General features: G+C 41.9%; 1 long non-coding RNA gene across 1 annotated transcript in view; it reads left to right on the forward strand.

Moving 5' to 3' along the window:
• LOC109305152 overlaps positions 1-1,000 on the forward strand; it is a 15,868-nt gene extending 14,868 nt beyond the window's left edge. The window contains exon 3 of the long non-coding RNA XR_002099568.1: positions 990-1,000. This is a non-coding gene — a long non-coding RNA (uncharacterized LOC109305152). The remainder of the gene's footprint in view (positions 1-989) is intronic.
• Positions 1,001-11,974: the final 10,974 nt, after the last annotated feature.

Below are 11,974 nucleotides of genomic sequence, written 5' to 3' on the forward strand. Positions count from 1 at the left end.
GTTCATCTTGTGGTCAATGATGACCCCCAAGTCTCTTTCTTCCGTAGTGCTAGTCAGTGTAGCACTGCCGAGCCTATAAGGATGCTGCAGGTTTTTCTTCCCAAGGTGGACAGCCTTGCATTTTTCGGCGTTAAACACCACCAGATTTTCGTCCGCCCATTTGCCCATTCAGGTGACTGACACCCATGTTTCAGCAGTAAAAGAGCGTCAAGTAGATTACATTAGATTGACATGGACTGCCTTGCACTTATTACTAGCCTGTGTTAAAATTAATATGTGCAGCTTAGTGCAGTTAGAGATAATCTGTGGAGCTTGCTAAGCACATTCCATCAGTTATACATTCATGCAGCTAAAGGCAAATGTTTAAACATTTGGTTAATGCACCATATGTCTAAAATGTTTTAGTTCCATCTGACGTTTTTTTAAATATTTTCATTGCAGTGGTAACTCACTGAGCATATTCATTTCTCTGGGAATTGCCTGTCCCATGTTCCCTTTTGCCATAGCATTCTTAGACCTGACTGCCATGATGTCTTAATTTTTTGGCTCACTAATCTAATTTCATCTAATGTAATTGGTTTGGCAGCTCTATTAACTTTTTTTGTATGTAGGTGCTAAATGAGGCAGAATGTGTGCGTGGTATGTGAGGCTGCCTTCTTTACTCTGCCCAGTTTAGAGGATGATTGCAATTTCCTGGACAGGGACAAGAGAGGCAGGACAACACAGTCCCCCTGTGCAACTCATCTGGCAGTCAATGAAGGTGGGTAAATTTGCAGGGAAGCCTATTGGTGAACAATGGCACAGTGTAGGTCAGGCTCAGCTTTGCACATCCCGTTAAGGGTAACTACAGTTTATGAAAACTCTAATAAAGAGACTTTGTACAGACACACATCCAGACCCAGGTGGTTGATGAGAAGCAGGTCAATTCTGTTCAAAAGACAGCCTGTCCATGGGGTTCCCTTTAGGCATTAAAACATTCTGGTTTGTAGAAGCTTTATGTTGGGCTCATGAGTTCTGAAGTCATTTTTGACCCAAAACTATCCATGAGCAAAAATCATTATCAGTTTTGGTTAGTAAATCTATTTATTTCAAACATAAGTAGTTCCCGAGATGTAACTCTCTGCAAAATTTAAGAAAGCAGCAATATCATAACAAGCTTTGGAAGCAAAGAAATGTTAGCAAAATGTCAAAATCTTAGATTGGCACAAGTGTTTAATGACCTGCAAATTAAAGGCAGCTTAGTAGATTTTTCCCCATACATTGCAGAAACACTTCCTTTGTTCTCAAAGGGAGTTGGTCATTTTTCCAACCAAAATGATATTCTAAACTAAAATGATAAAGGAATTAAAGTGAGCCTTTATTGTGCAACCTTAACTTTAGAGATTGTGTTTCTGCATAAGGATTTTTGATTGTTGTACTAGAGTCAGTGCCAATATTCCTGAGATCTTAGGCCTCTGTTTGCATATCTTCATTCAAGTCAGTGGTGTTATGCCAATACAGAATTTGGCCGAACATCTTGGTAATATTGGCTCCAAGATTTAGTTGACTTCAGTATAGTTATTTCAACAGAAAATATGGCTTACCATCCCTTGTATGCATGGTTTCTATCCAGGGGAACAGTTTGATTAATAGTCAGTTTAATTGTCCCCTGCCTTACATGGGTGAAATACTTATGCAAGACAATGGAAACTGGCTCTCTGTAACTAATGGAGAAATTCAGTTCATTATGTTTTGTGAAACCTTATTGTTATAACATTCCAATTTAAGCATAATATTAGTTCCTTTTAAACAGCAGTCATTTTCCAACTTTTAAGTGAATCTGAACCTGGCTTAAATTCATATTATTGATTGTTGAGTGCCAGCAGTTCCCTGGTGCAGTAGGAGAGCACAAAGAAGCTGATGACCTCTCCTTAATCCTAAAACCTGCTGTGTCTTAGTACAGTCCCTGGAATACTTTAGAGCAGATATAGACGCACGCTATGGACTTTGGAATAATCTCAGTTCTACGTTCCCCAGAACTGACATGTGAATTATTCTGTTTCAGTCAGGTGGGATAGGATTTCCAAAAGCCTTCAGCACCGGCCAACCTCTGTTCTTATCAAAGCCAATTGGGATTTTATCGTTGGCTTCATTGGACGAAAGTTAAAGAGAAATCCAAGTGCCTTTGATAATCCTCCCAATGGAGAGGTAGAATGAGGCAGGATCAAATTTTATATACACACACTTATTTATATAAAATCTAATCCTGCCTCTTTGAAGCAGGGTGATTTATGACTTGTGTGCATAAGGCCTGTTTGCATGTTAGAAAGATCAGGCCCCCAAGGATAAGAACATATGAATGCATCCTTATCCCTACTCATACATCAGCAGAGCCTTCTGGGCTGCCATTTTAAATATTTTGGGTTGTATTACTTTGACAGAGGAGTAAAGCTGTATACTCCGCTCTTCTGAAAGACTTTGCTTTATACAAACACTGTTAAATGACTACCTGATAAAGTAATCAACCTGTTTAAAAGAATAAAAGGCCTGTGTACTAAAAGGTGACATATAATTATTGCCTAACCTATTAAAGAAATAAACCTGCTGTAGTACAATTACACCTTTGCTATATACAATGAAATGGCTCTTAAACAATTCCTCAATAAAGGAATAAACCTGTCATGAAAGAAAAATTTATTGTTCATCAAGGCTATGCATTCAGGAAGCAATACTGCTGTCAGGGTCATGCTGGCAGTAACTCAACGTGCAATTAAAGGAAATTAGAGGGAGTCTTCATTATATTTTACGCTCTCTTTGTTGAGTTACCAAATGTATATCAGAATTGCTAACTTCCACCAACAAAAGCTTATTCAAGAGAAAATGAGATTATGAGAAAATGAGAAAATATATTTAGCAAACACAAAGAATACTGCAATTTTTGTATGCAGGCATTTGTAGCTGTATAAAGCTCAGTCCTGAAGTATAGAGTTGAATTGTGCCCTCACTTGTATCAGTGGAAAACTAAAGTAGCTTAATTGCCTTCAGTACCACTACTCCAGATTTACACCTGTACTATGGAGAGCAGAGTCCAGTGTGTTGTCAATAAGAAATATTCAGAGACGAGTTTCGAACAGCCATCTGTAATTCTGTTTGTAGTTCAACAAAGTAACTCGGAGGTGAAATAGTTCTAATGATTTTCAGCTATAAAGAGAAATCCCCAATCAATCTTTGCAAAAAAGACACAGTGAATAGAAAGGGTCATACCATAGGCTTTGGGTTAGCTAAGCTCCAAGTGAAAATCACTGGGAAAAAAGGTCATGAAATAGGCTTAAATATTGATTGGATGCAGAGTCTTATTCTGAAAAGTTTAAGCTGTATATTCCCCTGAGCTTCTCCAATTACTAAATCCTTTTCTACTAGCCCTTCCAGGCTACACTGGCAATTGTACTTTTTACTAACTACTCATCTAATCAAGCAGTAATTAGCATGATTTTCTTTGGAGAAAAATTAAAAATGACCCAATGACATAATTACACAAGGTACACATTTAATGTGGGAAAGAAACACAGCAGGCTTAAGAACTGCCATTTGCAAAATGAGTGATGCTTCTCCCTTCGTGGGCTTTTGTGAAGATCAGTGGAACAATTGCTCCAGATAAATATGATTCCTGAATCATTTAACAATCATTTAAAGGAGAGCAGGTTCTGCTTCTGAGTAATTAGAGGCATGATCAGAAATCACAGAGCTGCTGAGCAGGGAAAGTGAAGCTAGTTATAATTCTGCTGCTCCACAACGGGGGGAAAAATTGCCATATAATTAAGCTTCCCTGTGCTTTTATGGAAATATTTATGAAACGAGAACATCTTTTAAATAAATCACAGGTCTGTTTCATTATTCTAAAAATGTTGCATGGACAAAATATTCACTGAGCCTTGATTGTTAGCCTTGTTCTGAGATTCAGCCGCAGCAAACAGTTGAACACGGGCTGTTAAAATGCTGAAACTTAAGTCAGTACTACAGAACATTTTTTTATCTTGTTACTTTAATCTTGTTCACAATATGGATCCTGATTGTCTCCTCCATACACATCAGTGAAAGGGACAAAACTTAGGGGGCCAACAAAGAACACACTTATTCTGGAGTAAATTGATCTGACCCTGTAGTAAAAGTGGAGTGGATATAGGATGCGCCATCCTGCAGTAGTGTAATACCCTTTAGAAAGCCATACACTGATATGAGTTACACTATTATTCAGGTTGTATCTGTTCCCCCAGTCAATTCCATAAATCAACATAAATCACCTGTCCTCAGCGTAAATCACTCTCCACCCCACCGCCATCACCACCTAGGGACCGGGTGCTGTAATAGCATCACACCTAGCTTCAGAAGCACGTATACTTAATACTATGGAATAAATGTACTACGGGTTAAAGCCAAAGTAAATTACTCCCTAGTAATTGCATTGTGCACCCACACTCATAATGAGAGCTCAGTAAGTGGAATGGGGAGCTCTGCTTCTACAGAATTGCCTTCCCTTGTCCCTGACTCCATGAGAGCTTCGATTACTGTGTGCATTACTGGTCACCCAATTTCAGAAAGGATGTCACACAGCTCTAGTGGGATCAGAAAAAGGGGAAAGGTCATGACCCATGATTAGATACATGAAAACATCCTCATACCAGGAGAGATTGGAAAGACGGAGATTATTTCACTACATAAGAAGACAAGACAGGCATGCTATAAGAATATAAATAAATGATTGAATAGAGAAGGTTGATTAGGTGCTCCTGTTTACCCCATCTCAAAACACAAGGACACGATATGGTCAATTAAATTAAAAAGTGAACCTCAAAACCAATAAAAGAAAACCTTCTCACATAATGCTGATAGAATAGACCATTGCCCTCAGTGCTACATGCTGTCACCAAAGGCAAGATACTGAAAGGAACTGAACATTTACATGGATTTGAAGAATAGCCAGAGCTGCCCTACCTAATTATAACAACAATTATGAAAGGGTATTGCAAATCATAAGACAGGCTTATCTTCTAACTCCGGGGTGCAAAATGACAGATCCGGCCAGTGGCTGGACTCCATTGCCCAGCAGCCCTTGCCCACATTGCTGTGGCCAGTTTCCATGGAGACCCCAGGCTGTGACAGTGCAGGACCAGTGTTTCCATGGAGACTGGCTCAAGCAGCACTGGCAGGGCATGTGGCTGGGTAGGGGCTGCTCCAGGACTGGGACTGGGGCTGGGGCTGGACTAGGATTTTGCAGCGGTGACAGTACGGTCTGGAGTTGAGGAGAAGCCACGATCCACTACCTGCACACCCCTGCCCAGGGCATGCAGTCTACCATCAGTGTAGGCAGGGGCAACACATACGGGGTCCATGCGGGTGCATGTGCACCCCCTGAGCATGGCAGTGCACCCCCTACAAAAAGGGGGTCCACTGCCAGGTCCACAAGTGGTACACCAGCAGTGTTTGTGGGTGGTCACCAACCCCGGTCAGTGCTCGCCACTCCCCCACCAACCACCGACAACGCCAGTAGCATCTGCAGGAGCTCCCCTGCTCACCACCGCTGTGCTCCTGCCACCACCAGTGCAGCTGCACCCTGCCCAGCAGCTGGGGACACACGTCATTCATGAGTGTAGGACTTTATAGGGCCATTCAGCACAGCTCAGGACAAACCACAGAGTCATTTTAATATTGGAAGAAAGAGGCCTTTATCCAAATGATTAAATCTATTATATTAAATATCAATTGATGATACACACAAGTTTATTGGCCTTAAGATGTGCTCTGAGAAAAATCAGAAGGAAAAGTTGATGGAATAGGGAGCTAATGGACAGAAACTGACCCCAGAAGGGACTGGAAGGATTGGATTTAGGTAAATTTGAAGCAAAACAAGGCTCTGGGGAGCTTTGCATGCAAGATATGAGCTGGAACTAGAGATCCTCAATGGAGGGCAGAGAAACATTAAGAGAGAGAAAACAGGGCCTGTCTATCACAATAGATTCATTCTTGCCTTGCTAAATGGATGCACTTCTGAAAGAAGGGTGTTAAATAAAGAATAATCTTAGTATTTTTATGGAAATGAGAAGGAAGTGTAGAACAAGCCCTTACCTATTCACTGATACACTTGCCTCACTACTTCTAGAAAATGTGGAAATAATCACCCTAGAGACTAAAGGAAAGTCATCAACGTATATTGTTCCCATTTGATTTTTCATCATTTCTGTCTATCTCCTGCCACAAAGTGTCTCCATTCATTAACAATGAATCTAATTGGGAATTCATAATGAAAACATTTCTTTAAAAAAATAATATTAGCTCTGCAATGTTGCATCCCATGGATCTAAGATATTTTTCATATTCTGGCAGTCCTTTGGAATAAAACTTAAACAACTATAGTTTGAAAAAATAACCATGGATCTCTAGCTTTTAAAAAAAAAAATTTGGTTATCACTACTGACCTCAGATGCTTATGCTTCTAAGACACAGAACAATCAACTCTTCTGATAATTATTTAAAGGACAGCTATTTGTTTTATGTTTTTAAAATGATAAAGTGATAATAAAGCAAGGATTCTTTTGGCTCAGAGTTAATGGCCACCTCATTGCTACCCCAGAGACTAACCACAACTCCCCAAAACACATGGTTTATATCACATCCCTGTGTGTACATTGTGCACAAGGCTATAGACAAACTTGCCTTCAAGGCCATTACAGTCACTTGGATCATATAAGCTTGTTATTCTGAAGCTCTGAAAAATGAACAATTAGATATTAACACAGGGTTTACCTGGTGTGTCCAACCCTTACAATGGTGCTCAGCATTGGAAGTAGATGCAGGAAGAATCAATTACTGATTACCTTTCTGTTGCTTCTTGTCCTCCATTCAATGATTGCAAAGCATTTGACAGTCATTAATACATTAACCTGAAGCACTTTACATAGCTCTCTGTCTGGATGTCTATCTGGCCTGAAGTTTATACAGCAGTGTTCACTATGGTTCCACTATCACCATGTTATCTGCATGCTGATGCATGGGCTCTTCTTGTTCTCCTTTATGAAAGAGGAACCAGATAAAGGGGATATGAACATACGAAGTGTTATACTGGATCAGACCAATGGTCCAGCTAGCACAATATTCTGCTTCCAATAGTGGCGGGCTGGATAGCATTCAATGGGGTATATCCATGCTTTACCCTCCCTGACATCCTTCATACTGGTTTACAGATGCCAAAGGAAAAATCTCCAACCATTCTCTTCAAAAGCCATGAATAGATCTATCATCCATTAATTTAGCTAGGCCCTTTTTGCACCTGGCAATGCCACTACCACCTCCTAGGGCAATAAATTCCACAAGTTAACTATGCACTACATTTAAAATACTTTCTCTTGTTAGCTTTAAACCTGTCTCCTAATTTCAGTAGGTAACACATTGTAGTATACTAGAATTCTAGTATTCACTTTGTCCACAACCTTCATGATTTTATAGACCTCTATTATATCCCCTGCAGCCTGATCTTTTCCAGACCAAAGATTCCCAACCTTTTTAAGTCTTTCCTGAATCATTAGGGGTATGGCAATTGCTCCATACCCCGATGAATCTGGTTACCCTTCTCTGTATCGTTTCCAATTCTACTACATGGTGACTGAGAGAAAACTTCAAAAAATTAAAGCTCTCATGTGATCAACAATTGTAAATTCTCTTACACAAAGACATAAATACTCCATATAACCATCTATTACAAAATCCGTAGATCTACAAATAATGAAAAGTATTTTGAGTGACACTTCTCCTTCAGAGAAAATGCATTCTAATGTTCAAGTTATTTTACCCAGGTTACACTGGAGAATCTGAGGGACAAAATGTTCTCCCAATGTCCTCCCAAGGACAAAATGATCTTCCCAAGGTCACCCAAGGACTGCCCATGCCAGAGCTGGATGTAAAACTCCATGACTGCTACTTATTAGACTAAATATCACTGTTTCACTCTTCACTGCCCAATCTCTCCCATGCATTAGCCATGGCCTTGCAATGTAAGTCTGTCTCCAGGGTGCTTTGTATTCATGCTGAGTTCTACTCTGGCTATCGATTAGTAGCTGAACTATAGAAATCCTGTGGCATGACCTCAATACCAATGGCAGAATATGTCAAAAAGACAGAAGTACAATGCCCATGCATTAGCAAAATTTGTCTTGAATAACGTAAAATGAAATAAAATGTATAGCTGGCCCCATAGTCTGTCCCTCATTTGGGCTACTAGAAAAGATAAGCAATGAAATATATAGACTCTGAGAAGGTTCCTGGACATGGGAAACAAGTGGAGTATAAATATGGGAATATTAAATCACAGGATTGAGCTTGCTCCATTCCTTTGCACAGCTACAGTTTCCACAACCGAGTGTTCCTCTGGACTTGTAAAGTCTAACTAGATCAATGAACTAATTATACTAGGTCATTCTCGGTCATTTGACCAAACATATGTTCTTAAACACATGTTGACTATATTGCTTTCAATTGCTTTAATGTTACATATTTAGATCACAATCTTTTGGGGTCAAAACTAATGTTTGGGGAAAGCCCTCCCCCAAAACTCTTCTTTGCTGGCTGTGTGCACAGCGCTCAGTGCAGCCAGGATTGTGGCCTCTGAGGGCTACCAGAGTACAAACAGTATATACCTAGCAGCTACTCTCTGACTTCAAATTCTGTACTTTAACCACATAACCGTCCATTTTCATATCTTTCCCATCAACTGCACAGGTTAACTCCACACTAAAGCTCTGATCCTATGGTCAGTTGTATGTGGACTGATATTTATATGCAAATAGAGTGTATGCTTCACTGAAGTCAACAGGAGCTCTACTATTAACTTCAGTGAGGTCAGGATTTCATCTAATAGACTTCGAACAAAACAGAATTATACTGAAAAGATAACCAAAGAAATCTGATTATCAGGAGAATGGTGCCGATGTGATGGACCTGAGGGTGTTAACAATACTGAATGCAATGCTCATATTCATGTAAAGAACATTAGCAAGCAAGTTGCTCAGGTGTAATTCAGCATCAATGGAGATTACAGTTTGGATCAGTCAAGAATCTGGCTCAATGCTACAAAGAAAAAGTAACATAAAACTAATTTGCATTTATTCTGTAGCCTGCCCTTGCAAAATTATATTCACCTAGTGAGAGTAATTTTAATTGACTAGTGAATACATTTTCCCCATGATTATCAACCATAGGAGCAGAAGGCAGACAAATAGATCTTGTAGCTGGGTCAGCAAACTTTCAGAATGATTTTCCAAGGCTGCCTTCTTTCTCATAAACACTATATTTTTAAAGTAATTTTATAGCACATTAGTTGCAACTGCACTTGGTAACTTTAGCCACCCGACATGTCACCAACAAACAGCACCTGAAGTTTTTAAAATATTATGTTTCCTATTTAAAGATCCCCAATTCAACAGCAGAGACCATGGGCTACGGAAAGCATCCACATGCTTTTAAAAATAAAACAATGTCATGTGTAAATAGGAATGACATATTCTATTTCTTAAGCAGAATGAGAACAGAAGCTATGAGGAAATAAGACTATAAACTTTAAAGTATATGATGACAATACTGTTCCCCTCCACAACTTCTCCCTCAATGCTTATCACATAAAGATTTCAATAAATTCTTATAGTCATTTGAAAATGTCTTCACTAGTTCTGACATGCTACAAAGGTCATCTAACAGCAGCAAGAAATGCCTGACTTGATTTTTCTAGTGTGTCAGTGAAGGACATCTTTATTTTGCACCTATTGACAAGTAAAAAAGCATGATTTTTCTCTGACATGAAAAAAATGACTCAAGATCATTAGGACTTGTGACTTATTCTTCATTTTCCATTGAATCAGAGAAAAGTATGGCTGGATGGGACTTTTGGAGGTCATCTGGTTCTGGGTGCCCCCATTCACCCTTAGCTCCCTAGCTGCTAGCTTCCCCGTTGCACTGAGTGACTCAGACACCCCTGGCTGTAGGCTGCCCCAGCACTGACGGCTACACTGTGCTGCATCACTCCACCCCCAAGCCAGGGACAGGGACAGGGGCAAGGGCAGGGGCAGGGCCAGGAGCAGGAAGGGAAAGACAGGGGGAGGGGGAGACAGGATCATCCCTATCCAAATCATCCTATATGTATCCATTGTCTAACCACAAGGCATAGATAACACCCTAACCTGCCAGAGGTAAGGCAGAGGGACAACAGCAGTCAATGTTCTGCTGGTGTAAGGGTTGTTAAAATACACTTGAGACAGTGGCACCACATAGGGGGTGCATGTGGGTGTGCATGCACCCCCTGCGCATGGCTGTGCACTCCCTGCAAAAAGGACACTGTCGGCGGCACCTCTGGGCAGTAACCGCTTGCCACCCTTGTCAGTGGCATCTGCAGGTGGTCCTGGATCACCCCTGGCCACTGCCATCACTGCCAGCAGCATCTGTGGGTGGTTGCCGACCCATGGTTGGTGCCCCCCATGCCCCCCCACCCCGCCACCAACAGTGCTGGCGGCATCTGCAGGAGCTCCCCACTTACCACTGCCAGACTCCCATGCTGGTGCAGCCATAACCCCCAGCCGCAGGGGGCACACGCAGTTCATGGCTTGAGATATCCAAGGAAGAAGGCCTTGTCCCCCACCACAGAAGAAGACTGAAAAAGATCTGTACCAATCTGACCCTGCGGTAAAATTCCTTCCTGACTCCAAATATGATGAAACATCTGACCCCAAGTGGAGAAGCAAGACCCTCAAGCAAGAATTTCCAGGTTTAAGTGTCAGCAAGAGCACTGACGCACAGTGCTGTAGCAATGAAGTTTGCCAAAGCCCACAGCAGCAGCCCACCCTTGCTCAGCGTGTAGATTCGGGGGGCACATGCTCCCCCCATTCTTGCCTGGAAGTGCACGCAATGGTGGGAGTCCCCCTTCCCCTATCCCTGTGCCCCAAATGAGCCACTCACAGCTCTATCCTGCACCCCCCCCACCCCAGCTGGGCAGTGCCTGTTGGCCCCCCTTCACTTTAGTACTCAGGGCTGTTGCCCCACTTGCTGCCCCCCCTTGACACACCCCAGTCAAAATCCCCAGCCACATTGGCTGCAACCAACACCCAATGCTTCTGACAAAGGCAGGGGGGAAAAAAACAAAACAGAAACCCCATACATGTAGCAACAGTCAAAGCAGCTTTCTTCACGTTCTGTTCCTACCTCCTTGCTTACATTATTTGTAAGAAAATGGCAATTTAGTTGTTAGCAAGAAAGAAGCTTTATATTTAGTGATTTGCAGTTTATACAGTAATAACCACAAGTTGAAAGAATTGTTCCATCAAGTACTCACGTAAGCTGTGAACTTGGTTGGCTGCCCAAGGCTCGAGGTAGAGGGTGATGAGACAACTAAACACAGCATTTAAAGCGGTGGTAGAAAAAACCAGTTCAACACTTCATTCCTTGGGCCAGAGTATCACATAAGTGGGGGATGCGTACATAAAGTGAGAGACACACCTGTGTCTGGATTACCTACAGTTAGTTTTAGGCAGCTCCTGGAGCTCTTAACCCCTGGATTGTACAGACAACAATTAACACCTGAAACTAGTTTTAAGCACACCTTAGGTGGCTTGAAGTTACGTCACTCCAGAGCAGGTTTATCTCCGATCTGTCACCCAGCTCATGTTCCATTAATGTGTGGCCATTCCCCAGAGATGAGCAACCCAAGTTGCAGTCCTCCAGCATCCCAGGATAGAGTGTAGTATCCCAGGATACTGCCTCACCCTCCTGTTCTGTGCTGACAAACTATCCACCCCTTAAACTCTGCTGCCCAGGGGGCAGTTCTGACACCAAGCCAACTCCCCCTCCCAGCCCCAGGGGTGTGCCCCCCATGCAAACAGCCTGCAGAGCACGTGCCAACTAGCCAGGGCATGAACAGGCCTGGGAGTGGGGTCTAGGGGGTTGGGGTGGGGAGGGGAAG

This window comes from Gavialis gangeticus, unplaced genomic scaffold, assembly GCF_001723915.1.
Source record: "Gavialis gangeticus isolate Ggan-Ray unplaced genomic scaffold, GavGan_comp1, whole genome shotgun sequence".
Classification (NCBI taxonomy): domain Eukaryota; kingdom Metazoa; phylum Chordata; order Crocodylia; family Gavialidae; genus Gavialis; species Gavialis gangeticus.